This window comes from Nomascus leucogenys, chromosome 3 (genome assembly GCF_006542625.1).
Source record: "Nomascus leucogenys isolate Asia chromosome 3, Asia_NLE_v1, whole genome shotgun sequence".
Classification (NCBI taxonomy): Eukaryota; Metazoa; Chordata; class Mammalia; order Primates; family Hylobatidae; genus Nomascus; species Nomascus leucogenys.
In genome coordinates, this window is record NC_044383.1 from 70,508,953 (window position 1) to 70,521,827 (window position 12,875).

General features: G+C 42.9%; 1 long non-coding RNA gene across 1 annotated transcript; it reads left to right on the forward strand.

The window, feature by feature from the left end:
* Positions 1-330: 330 nt before the first annotated feature.
* LOC115834436 lies at positions 331-8,098 on the forward strand. The gene is made up of 2 exons (XR_004029321.1): positions 331-377; positions 6,399-8,098. It is a non-coding gene; the product is annotated as an uncharacterized LOC115834436 (long non-coding RNA).
* Positions 8,099-12,875: the final 4,777 nt, after the last annotated feature.

A 12,875-nucleotide genomic window follows, 5' to 3' on the forward strand; every position in this document is an offset into this window, starting at 1 on the left:
TCCTTGTGATAGTTTACTGAGAATGATGTTTTCCAGTTTCATCCATGTCCCTACAAAGGACACGAACTCATCATTTTTTATGGCTGCATAGTATTCCATGGTGTATATGTGCCACATTTTCTTAATCCAGTCTATCGTTGTTGGACATTTGGGTTGGTTCCAACTCTTTGCTATTGTGAATAGTGCCGCAATAAACATACGTGTGCATGTGTCTTTATAGCAGCATGATTTATAGTCCTTTGGGTATATACCCAGTAATGGGATGGCTGGGTCAAATGGTATTTCTAGTTCGAGATCCCTGAGGAATCGCCACACTGACTTCCGCATTGTGACATATTTCTTGACCCACTGCAATCTCTCCTATGGACAAAGCCCAGGTAAATGCCCTATTTTACCTACGTGATGTGACATTCCTCTTCTGCCTGGGCCAAGCACACCAGTGATGTAATTATTCTGCTTATTCCCTGCACACAGGAGTCACTGTGCTATATGTTTGGGCCCATCACCTAGATGATATGACTCTCCTCTTCCAGGGTTTGTCCTCGGTGGGAATTGTGATATATCACTGGACATAGCTCCTATGTGATGTGGCTCTTCTCTCATGCCTGGTCCCTTCCCGCTGGGGTGAGCCCCAAACCTACGTAATGTGACTTTCTTGTTTATAAGCCCTACCCACAGGTGGCATTGTGACATATCTAGGCCTCTCACCTAGGTAATATGACATTTTTGCCTAGGCCCTCCCATCAGGGGGTGTTATGAAATATTACTGGACCAAGAACTTAGGTGATGTAGCTCTCTCTACTGCGTGGGGTGTGCTTAAGAAGAAATTTTAATGTATCTCTGTATCCAGCACCAAGGTGATGTTACTCTCCTCTCCTGCCTGGGACTCATACACATTTTGTATTACAACATATCTCTGAATCCAACGTTGGGATAATGTGACTGTCCTGCGTGGGCTCTCCCACAAAAATAACACATCTTTTTACTCATTATCTAGGTGATATGACTTTTCTGCTTGAGCCCTGCCAAAAGAAAAGATTGTGACGGATCACTGGACCCAGCACCTCGGTGATGTGACTCCTCATTTGCCTGAGACCTGCATATGTTGGATATTGTGACATATCACCAGAACAAACACCTAAAGTTTAGAAGCCTCCTTCCTGAGCCCTTCCCACAGGGGTCCTTGTGATGTGTTTCTGTATCCGTCACCCAGGAGTTGAAACCCTCTACTTCTGCCTGCATTTTGCCCACAGGAAAGATTATGACATGTTGCTGGGCCCAGCAACCAGGTGATCTTACTCTCCTGCCTGTGCCCTGCTTTCAGGAGGGGATTGTAAAATTTTTGGGTCAAACACCCAGTAACATGGCTCTCCTGCCTGGTGCCTGTCCTCAGGGAAGATTGTGACTTAACTCTTTCCCAGCACACAGTTGAAGTGACTCTTTTTTTTTTTTTTGAGACTGAGTCTCGCTCTGTCACTCAGGCTGGAATGCAGTGGCATGATCTCGGCTTATGGCAACCTCTGCCTCCCGGGTTCAAGTGATTCTCCTGCCTCAGCCACGTGAGTATCTGGGACTACAGGTGCCCACCACCATGCTCAGCTAATTTTTGTATTTTTAGTAGAGACAGGGTTTCATCATGTTAGCCAGACTGGTCTTGAACTCCTGACCTCAGGTGATCCATTTGCCTTGGTCTCCCAAAGTCCTGGGATTATAGGCATGAGCCACTGCACCTGGCTGACATGAGCTTTTCTCTAGGAGACATTGAAACATGTCTGGGCCAAGCATCTGGTGATGTTACTCTTCTCTCCTGCCTAGGCCCTGACCACAGAAGGGAGAGTGACTTATCCCTAGGCTCAGCATGCAGGTGACATAATTTTTCTGCCTAATCTTTGTCCACAGGGGACATTGTAACATGTCCCTGGGACCATAAACTAGATGATATGACTCTCCTTTTGTCTTTGAGACCTGTCCATAGTGGGGATTGTGACATGTCACTTTTCTCAGCACCTACATAATGTGACTTTCATCACATTTACCCACCGAGGTAATTGTGACATACAACTAGCCCCAGTCCGTAGGTTATGTGACTCCTCTTCTTCATGAGTCTTACCCTCACAGGACATTTTGACGTTTCTCTGGAGCTGACTCCTGCATGGACCCCTTTTTCTCAGGTGTTATTGTGCCATATATATATATCTATCTTTTTTTTTTTTTTTCGAGATGGAGTCTCACTCTGTTGCCCAGGCTGGAGTACAGTGGCGTGATCTCGGCTCACTGCAACCTCTGCCTCCCAGGTTCAAGTGATTCTCCTGCCTCAGCCTCATGAATAGCTGGGATTACAGGCACGTACCACCCACCATGCCTGGCTAATTTTTTTTTTTTTTTGCATTTTTAGTAAAAACGAGATTTCACCAAGTTGGCCAGGCTGGTCTTGAACTCCTGGTGTCAAGTGATCTGCCTGCCTTGGCCTCCCAAAGTGCTGGGATTACAGGCATCAGCCACCACACCGGCATGTGCCATATTTTTTGACCTAGCAACAAGGTTATGTGACTCTCCTCTACTGCTTGGGCCCTGTGTACATTCTGTTTATTGAAGTATGGCTAGGTCCAACACCTAGGTGATTTGACTCTCCTCTCCATGGGCCCTGCTAATAGGGGAATTCTGACATATCTCTTTATCACCTAAGTGATATGACTCTCCTTTTCTACCTGAACCCTGTAAAAAGAGGGGATTGTGACATATCACTGGACCCAGCAACTAGGTGATATTACTTTCTTTTTTTTAAAAAAAGGGCCTATTGTATTTTGAGTATTATGACATATTGCCGGGTCAAACCAAATGGGTGAAAGGCTCTTGCCTGGGCCCTGCCCACAGGAGGCCTTTGTTACATATCTGTGCATCCATTACTTTGGAGATGTGACTGTCTTCCATCTGCACCATGCCCATACAGAAAATTGTGACATATCTCTGGGTTCAGCAACCAGGTGGTATATCTTTTGTGCCCAGGCCTTGCCTGCAGAGAGACATAGCTGGGCCCACTACCCAAGTGATGTGACTTTGATGTCTATGCCTTGCTTTCAGGAGGGAATTTTAGGGTAACAGAACCCTGGCCAGGCAACCAGGCGATATGCCTGGTTTCTTCCCTGGAAAAATTGTGATATATTCCTGACCCAGCACCCAGGTGATGTTATTCTCTCATTTGCTTTCTACTCATAGGTTGGATTGTGACATATACTTTAGCCCAGCTCACAGTTGTGATGATGACACTCATACCACAAATCAGCCAGTAGGAGAGATACTGGCACTTGTAGCTAAACTTAGAGAAACAGGTAAATTATTAGGTCATCTCTAGGTAAGAACATCATAAAGGATAACCATTCTTTCACAGTTTGTATAAAGTCTTTGGATGGTACAGAGAGTGTCATCACAGGGTCAAGCACACAGGTGAGACTGTGTTTCTCATATGAACAACCTACCAAACGTTGGCATTGTCACCCTCACACATGGACAGAGACCACTGGAAAGATCCTGAATTTCACACGTGGATGCAGTCCACAGTAAAAATCGTGACTGTCATATGTGATCATGCGACCACAGTCAAGATGGTGACTCATTTCAAAACAAAGCTCATAGGCAGGTGAGGACTCTTCTCTCTGGACCTAGCCAATTGGAGAGATGTTGACTCTAACATATGGGCTTAGGTCCATAGGTACAATTATCCGTTCATACAGAACAGAATTCTCAGAGCAAATTGTGACTATCATGCATATTGTATAAAGCCCTCAGATGGTAACAGAGAGTTTTGTAACAGGGCCCAGCACACAGGTGACATTGTGATACTCATACACACAATCAGCCAACAGTAAAGATTGTCATCTTTTCATATGAACACAGCTCACTGTTGAAGTTCTGAATCTCACACCTAGAGATAGCCAAAAGTTGGAAAATTGACTCTCACACATGGATTCGGTCCACATGTGGGCTGGTGACTCTCAGACCAAGATTCAGCATATCTGTGAGGCTGTGAGTCCACTAAGGGGACACAGTCCACTGCAAAGATTGAGGCTCTCATGCAGGTATCCAGTCCACCATTGAGATTGTGACTTGTGTACTCAGACTCAACATACAAAAGGTGTTGACTCTAATACCTAGAAATGGGACATGTGTGGAATTGTTATTTTTTTATTTTTTGAGATGGAGTTTCAATCTTTTTGCCCAGGCTGGAGTGTAATGGTGCGATCTCGGTTCACTGCAACCTCCGCCTCCTGGGTTCAAGCGATTCTCCTACCTCAGCCTCCTGAGTAGCTGGGATTACAGGTGCCCACCACAATGCCCGGCTAATTTTTTGTATTAGTAGAGACGGGGTTTCACCATTTTGGCCAGGCTGGTCTCGAACTCCTGACCTCATGTGATCCACCTGCCTCAGTCTCCCAAAGTGCTGGGATTACAGGCGTGAGTCACCGCCCGGCAGGATTGTTAATTTTATCCCTACATCTTCCTGCAACTGTGATTGTAACATACACCTCTGCCCAGCACCTGAGTGATTTGACTTTTCTGCCTGGTGCCTAGTCCACAGATCAGATTGTGATACATTGCTAGACCCAACACTAGGTGGTATGACTCTGTACTTTTGCTTCGGCACTGCCCACGTGGGACATTGTGATATATCACTGGGCCCCACACCCTGGTTATGTGACTCTCCTACCTGTGCCCTGCCTTCATGGGCCATTGTGACATATTGCCATTTGCAACATCCAGGTTATGCAACTCTCCTTGCTGGGTCCTGCCTATAGGAAGCATTATCATCTATCTGTGTATCCATCATCCAGGTAATGTGACTCTCCCAGGTCCCAGCTCAAAGAAAGCCGGGCATTGTGGTGGGCACTGTATCCAGCTACTCAGGAGGCTGGGTAGGAATCGCTTGAACCCAGGAGGCGGAGGTTGCAGTGATTGTTACTTATCACTGGGCCCAGTGCCCAGCTGATGTAACTCTTCTACCTATGTTCTGCTTACAGTGTACATTGTGACATACTGCTGGGCCCAACACCAAGGTGATGCTACATTTTTGCCTTGTCATTTTTTTTTTCATCAGGCATTGTGACATATTGTTGGGCTCAGAACCAAGGTGATGTGATCCTTCTGCCTGAACCCTGCTCAAGAGTCAACACCCTTTGCCCAACAAGAATAGTGACATATTTGTGAATCCATCATCTATGTGATGTGACTCTCTTACTTGGATTTTGCCTATAGGAGAGATTGTGACGTATCACAGGGCCCAGCACCTAGATAATATGACTCTTCTTTCCTGCCATGGCCATGCTCCCCTAAAAGAGAGTGACTTATTCCTGGAATCAGCCCACAGGCTATGTAATTGTTCTGCCTAGTGCCTGTCTACAGTGGTTATTGTGACATATCTCTTGGTCCCATTCCTCTTCTCCCTGGGACCTGTGCACAGTGGGAATTGTGACATATCACTTGGCCCAGCACCTATGTGATGTGACTCTTTTCTCATGCTTTGGCCCTGCCCACTGGTTGGCTGTGATATGTAGCTGGGCCCAGCTCTTAAGTTATGTGATCTTTCTCTTCCTCCTGAGCCCTACTCTCCCAAGACCAGCTTGGTCATGGAGACCCTAACCCAGTGCAGCTAGAGGAATTAAAGACACACACACAGAAATATAGCGTGTGGAGTGGGAAGTCTGGGGTCTCACAGCCTTCAGAGCTGAGAGCCTCAAACAGAGATTTACCCACGTATTTATTGGCAGCAAGCCAATGATAAGCATTGTTTCTATAGATTATACATTAAAAGTATTCCTTATGGGAAACAAACGGATGGGCAGAAATAAAGGGATGGGCTCTGGCTAGTTATCTGCAGCAGGAACATGTCCTTAAGGCACAGATCTCTCATGCTATTGTTTGTGGTTTAAGAAGGCGTTAAGCGGTTTTCCGCCCTGGGTGGGCCAGGTGTTCCTTGCCCTCATTCCAGTAAACCAACAACCTTTCAGCATTGGCATCATAGCCATCACTAACAAGTCACAGTGCTGCAGAGATTTTGTTTATGGCCAGTTTTGGGGCCTGTTTATGGCCAGATTTGGGGGTCTGTTCCCAACACTACTCACAGGGGACATTGTGACATATCTCTGGGGCTCTCACCTAGATGATGTGACTTTCCTGCCAGGGCTCTTTTCTCAGAGGATACTGTGACATTTCTTGACCTAGAACCTAGGTGATGTGTCTGCTTGGGCTCTGCCCAAGATGTGACTTTTTTTTTTTTTTTCCCTGGGCTTTGCATACATTGTGTATTGTGATATATGACTGGGTCTAAGACCCAGGTAATATGACTCTAACTCATGGGTTCTGTTCAGAAGGGTGTTATGACATATCATTTGTTCCCCACTTAGGTGTTATGACTCTCCTCTTTTCACTGGAACCTGCCAAGAAGGGTGATTGTGACATATCACTGGACCCAGCACCTTGGTAATGTGACTCTCCTCTCCTCCTTGGGGCCTGCGTACATTGTGTCTATTGAAATATGGCTGGTCCAACACCTAAGTAATGTGACTCTCCTGCATAGGCCTTGCTAATAGGGGAAGTATGACATATGTTTTGTTTATCACTTAAGTGATGTTACTCTCCTTTTCTTCCTGAATCCTGTAAAAGGGGGGGATTTTGACCCTATCACTGGACCCAGCACATAAGTAATATGAGTTTCCTGCATAGGCTGTGTTCAGAAGGGTATTATGACGTATCTTTTTGTTCATCACTTTGTGACTCGTCTTTTGACTGGAACCTGCCAAAAAGGGTGATTGTGACATATTACTGGACCCAGCCCCTAGGTGATGTGGCTCTCCTTTTTTTCTGGGCCTCACATATTTTGGGTATTGTGATGTATAGCCGGGCTCAACACCTAGCGGTTGGGGAGCCCCTTTCTTGACCATTCCCACAAATGACATATCTCTGCTATGACTGCCTATGACACATAACCTAAATATGTGACTCTTCTTTTCTGCCTGCACCCTGCTAACAGAGAAGATTGTGACAAATTGCTAAGTGCAGTGTATCTTGTGCTGACCTTCTATCTCAGCCTGTGACCAAGAATGCCTAACCTCTGGGGAATGCAGCCCTGTAGGTCTCAACCTCAATTTACCCAGCCACTATTCAAAATAGAGTCACTCTGGTTTAAATGCCTCTGACATTAAGATACACTATAAAATTATGAAAAAAGTTTATTTGAATTTTAGCAAATAAGAAATGAAATAATTAGAATGGGCTATTCTGAAAGATAAAGCATTAGTTATATTTGTGTTTGAGTTTTCTATTAACCTATATTTGTTACTTATGAATAGATAACTTGTTTTATTCTGTCTAAACAGATACACTAGGTGGGGTGTGGTGGCTCATGCCTGTAATCCCAGCACTTTGGGAGGCCGAGGCGAGTGGATCACCTGAGGTCAGGAATTTGAGACAAGCCTGACCAACATGGCAAAACCCTGTCTCTACTAAAAATGCAAAAATTAGCTGGCCATGGTGGCGGGTGCCTGTAATCCCAGCTACTTTGGAGGCTGAGGCAGGAGAATCGCTTGAACCCAAGAGGCAGAGGTTGCAGTGAGCCAAGATCATGCCACTGCATTCCACCCTGGGTGACAGAGCAAGACTCTGTCTCAAAAAATAAGCTAAAATAAGCGGCCAGGCATGCTGTCTCACGCCTGTAATCCCAACACTTTGGGAGGCTGAGGAGGGTGGATCACAAGGTCAGGAGTTTAAGACCAGCCTGGCCAAGATGGTGAAACCCTGTCTCTACTAAAAATACAAAAATAAGCCACGTGTGTTGGCAGGTGCCTGTACTCCCAGCTACTCGGGAGGCTGAGGCAGAGAATTGCTTGAACCCAGGAGGCAGAGTTTGCAGTGAGCCAAGATCTCACCATTGCACTCCAGCCTGGGTGACAGAGGGAGATTCTGTCTCAAAAAAAAAAAAAAGGAGGACATAAATTTAATGTTAAGTGTGGACTCATAAAGAACCTAGACAGCCACCAAGCCATTTGTTTATTCTTGATTTCTTAAAGCTTCCATTATTAAAAGCTCTGCGTTCCATTACTCATCACAGAAGAGAAAATAACCTAAATTAAATATGAATTAAGTTTGTGTGTGTGTGTGTGTGTGTGTGTGGTGACTATTCCAAATTACTAAACAGATTAAGATCAATTTTTTTGTCAAACATATAATTCTGAGAAACAATCAATACTTCATGTACATTTCTGCTACCTAATAGGCTATTTAAGCATTTATACAGAAATTTTACACAGTTGTCATTTTTAATGCATGTTTTCTGATAGTATAAAAGCTTTCTCATGCAAGAAGCCTGATGTTGTAATAGTAGCTAAAAGAATATTAGAAATTTTTTTTTTCTTATGGGACATTTCTGAAAGGTCTCTAATGATCAAGATACTTATTTTACTAGGCAAGTTGTAAAACTGTTAAATAAGATATTGTTCCTGGACCAAACTGAGAGTTGGGCTGCTATTTCTCACGGCCCAATAACGAGATGCAGATGAACTGGGGAGGAAGAGAGTTTTATTTCTGCAACTGGTTACAGGGAGAAGGCCTGGAAATTATCACCAGACCAAATCAAAATTACAACATTTTCCAGAGCTTATATTACCTTCTAAGCTATATGTCTACATGTAAGTGTGCATTCATCTAAAGAGAGAAGTGATTAACTTCTTTTATTTAATCTGTAACTAAGGTCTGAGTCTTGAAGACCTTCCCCTGCAGCCTCAGTAAATTTACTTAATCTAAATAGGTCCAGGTGCTGGGGTGATTACCCTTATCTTGTCTCCTGCTAAATCACAGTGGTTTGGTGAGTTCCTTCAGACCTCCAATAAACTTGTTTGTGGAGGCCTGGGGAATTTCTTCAGACCCCCACTAAAACTTGTTTAATCCTATAAGGCCCAAGAAAGGCCTAAGCGAAACTCTTCGTGGGCTTTTGTTACATCCCAGCGTTTGTATAAGGTCACTGGCTTTTTTTTTTTTTGAGACGGGGTCTCACTCTATCACCAGGCTGGAGTGCAGCTGCACAATCTCGGCTCACTGCAACCTCTGCCTCCAGGGTTCAAGCCATTCTCCTGCCTCAGCCTCCCAAGTAGCTGGGACTACAGGCATGTGCCACCACGCCCAGCTAATTTTTTTGTATTTTTAGTAGAGACGGGGTTTCACCATGTTGACCAGGATGGTATCCATCTCTTGATCTCGTGATCCCCCTGCCTCGGCCTCCCAAAGTGCTGGGATTACAGGTGTGAGCCACCGCGCCCGGCCGGTCACTGGCTTTTAATATTTAACTTAACCACTCAGTCAGTACTGAAACAGTTGTTAGTGAGGTCTGGCCTGCCACAGTATTACAGATACAATAGTATTGAGCAAAGCTAACTAAATTGACTGGATTGCTTTTGTAATTGCAGATTGATGACAATCAGATTCACTTAGAGAGGAAAAAATATGTTGGCCCTTATAAAATAGTCATTAGAAGGCCTATGTGCGTAATAGAACCTCATGTGTCTCCTGTTACAAAAGCCTAACATTACTAAATTCAACAAGGCTTTAATGCATTATGGCAAAGCACATTTCCACCAGGTGAAGAAAGCCTTTACTAGTCTACTGACTGAGGAAAGTGAAACCCTTTATAATCAAGAACCCAGAGATTGAATCTGCCTGCCACCTACACTGACGCAAGACTTCAAGACCTTGAACATTGGATTGATAATCTCACAACTTAGAAGGGCCCCTCCAAACTCTAGCAATTGTAAACCCATAGGAGATTTTAAGGTAAAGCTAACCAGAAAAGTTTGTCCTCAAAAGCAGATGGCCGTCTCCATGTAGATAGCTTTTTTTCACAAGATCAAAAATCAAGACATCTCGTTATCATGACACTCTTAGTTCACAGTTTGTTTATGGTTCTACAAACAACAGAAATTTAAAGTGGTCTCTTGTGTGCACTCATGGGGGTATATTTATATGTAGGGAATTTTGCAGCCAACATTATATATGAGGAAACTTATTCCTTGAAAGGTAAAAGAAGAAGGGCCAATGTAGGTGAGAAGTTTTAATGAAACAGTTGTTTTCTCACAATATCAAAAACAGAATATTGGTCCACTGCTCTTAACCTATTTCATAAGTTAAAAAGAACTTATTCAGAATAGGTTAAAGAGCATTGCCAGGAGGCCATTACTTTTCTGAATGGGTATCATTGTTTAGAGTAAATGAGGCAATGGTTACAAAATTTATCCCTCTCAATAGGGCTCTACAGCAGATTATACCATAAAGGCTATGCTTACACAATAGACTTTAAATTTTCTCACAAAGTTGTGCTAAATATAATTTCTTTTGATTACTTACTGGATAAATAGATATCTGTGCAGTTGCTAATAGTTGCCCATGGAGAACTACAGCAGGTATTACAGAGATGCAGTTGTAGATGATTCATGAACAGGCTGATTAGATGAAATGAGTAGGCCATTTATCTAGCTAATTATTTGATCTATTTAATTTTAATTGGTTGTTCATGGGGACCCTGGCTAAAAAGCATGCTTCAAACTCTTGGTATTATCCTTCTGATAGTCAAAATGGTAATCTTCCTACTGCACTGTATTGTCTCAGAAGATATAAACGTTTGAATGTAGTCATCTGTAGAATGTCAAATGGTCTCTCTTTAACTGGAATGACAGAAACTCAAAGACATGTGACTATGAAGACACTACAACCTATGAATGACATGCTAAAGACAAAAAACAAAAATAATGGAAACTGAGAGTGGCACTAAAGCCCCGAGTTTTGGTCACACTGTGACCTATGTAAGAACTTAACCAATCGGGGAATTTTTTAAAGAAAACTATTGGAGGCCATAATTCTGGACTGAGCTTATGCACTAGGTCCAAACAAACCAAACCAAAACAAGTCACTCATGCTAGATGTGACATAATTAAACTAAAATTTTAAGGCAATAGGTAGATTCTAAAACTGGCCAGGTTTTTTTTTTCTTCTGTAAATAGCAGATTTCAACACAAGGAGGTCCCCTGTACTCTAACACTTTAAAAAACAAAAATAATTTCAAAATAATAAGCTGAAGTTTTTATTTCCACTTTACAAACCCACAGTTCTGCTATTTCACAGTGGGATTTGAGTCTAAATAAGTACATTTTTGATGGTGACAAAATGATATTAATGTCTAAAGTTTTGGTCTCAAACTTGAGAAGATGACAAAAGGGAGAAATTGTTAAATTAGTTATAGCCTAAGCTTCCCTCTTATGTTTAATTTTGGCTAATAGGATCTGTTTTTGTTTTTTTGGTTTTTTTTACATAGTAAACTTAATGTTCAAATAGGACAAATCTTAAGCTGTAATAAATCTGGCTGTTTCTGCACCTCACTTCCATTTTCTGTATGTCATTTTGCTTTTCTGGTTCATAAAAATTTTACCAACATGTGGCTGTATTGGAGTCTCTCTGAGCCTACTCTGGATCCATAGGTTACCCGATTCGCAAATCACAGTTTGCTCATTTAAACTCTGTTAAATTTAATTTTTCTAAAGTTTTCTTCTTTTACAAATTTTCAAATTTTTTATGATGAAAATAAATAATGTGTTATTGAGCTTTGATTTTCTAAACTCATCCCACAGCTATTTTCTCAAATTATTATTATTATTATTATTATTATTATTATTATTGAGACAGAGTCTCACTCTGCCACCCTGGCTAGAGTGTGGTATAACTAATCATGGCTCACTGAAGCCTTAATCTTCCAGGCTCAAGCAATTCTCCTGCCCCAGCCACCCAAGTAGCTGGGACTATGGGCATGCAAAATCATGCCTGACTAATTTTTAATTTTTTTTCATGGACACTGGATCTCACTGTGTTGCCCAGTCTGCGCTTGAACTCCTGAGCTCAAGTGATTCTCCTATTTCAGCTTCCCAAAGTGCTAGAATTACAGGTATGAGCCGCCATGTACTTCTGCAATTTCTTGACAAGATTATTCTCAATAATAAACAGTACTATATGGGCACAAATATAAAGGGAATCTGGCCTCTATTTTAGAAGTTTCACCCTCCAGGATTTCGAGGGTCTAGGGCAGCTACTTTAGTATTATAGTTTGATCTATGGAGGTGCATGGGCTTTGGAGTCAGAGAGTTGATCCTGAAGGTGGGGTGCGGTGGCTCATGCCTGTAATTCCAGCACTTTGGGAGGCCGAAACGGGTGAATTGCTTGAGGTCAGGTGTATGAGATCAGCCTGGCCAACATGGCAAAACCCCGTCTCTACTAAAATACAAAAATTAGTTGAGCGTGGTAGCATGCGCCTGTAATTCCAACTACTCAGGAGGCTGAGGCGTGAGAATTGCTTGAACCCAGGAGGCAGAGGTTGCTGTGAGCCAAGATCGTGCCACTGCACTCCAGCCTGGGCAATAGAGCAAGACTTCATCTTAAAAAAAAACAAAAACAAAGCAGTCGATATTGAGTCTCAACCCAGCCAGTTAGTAGCTGTGGTTCTTTGGACAAGTTTCTTGATGTGAAAGAGTCGTATGAACCACATATGCAAAAAAAGGCAGAATGACACTGATTGCAAAAATTGTAGCAAGTTTTCATGCCTCCTATATCCATTGCCAGGTGCTTTCACAGCTGTTGCCATTGAAATACAGAATTTGTTTTCCAAACCATAGATCTGGCTGACCTTACTTGCTCAGGACAGTAGAAACCTGTAAACATGATAATGTGCTAGTTTGGGACCTAGGCTCAAATGGTCTTGAATGCTTCTGTTTTTCTTTCAGAATGCTGCCATCTCCATGATGGCCTATGTTAGCCAGGTGGAAAATAGGATACCATGGGGAGGGGAAGCA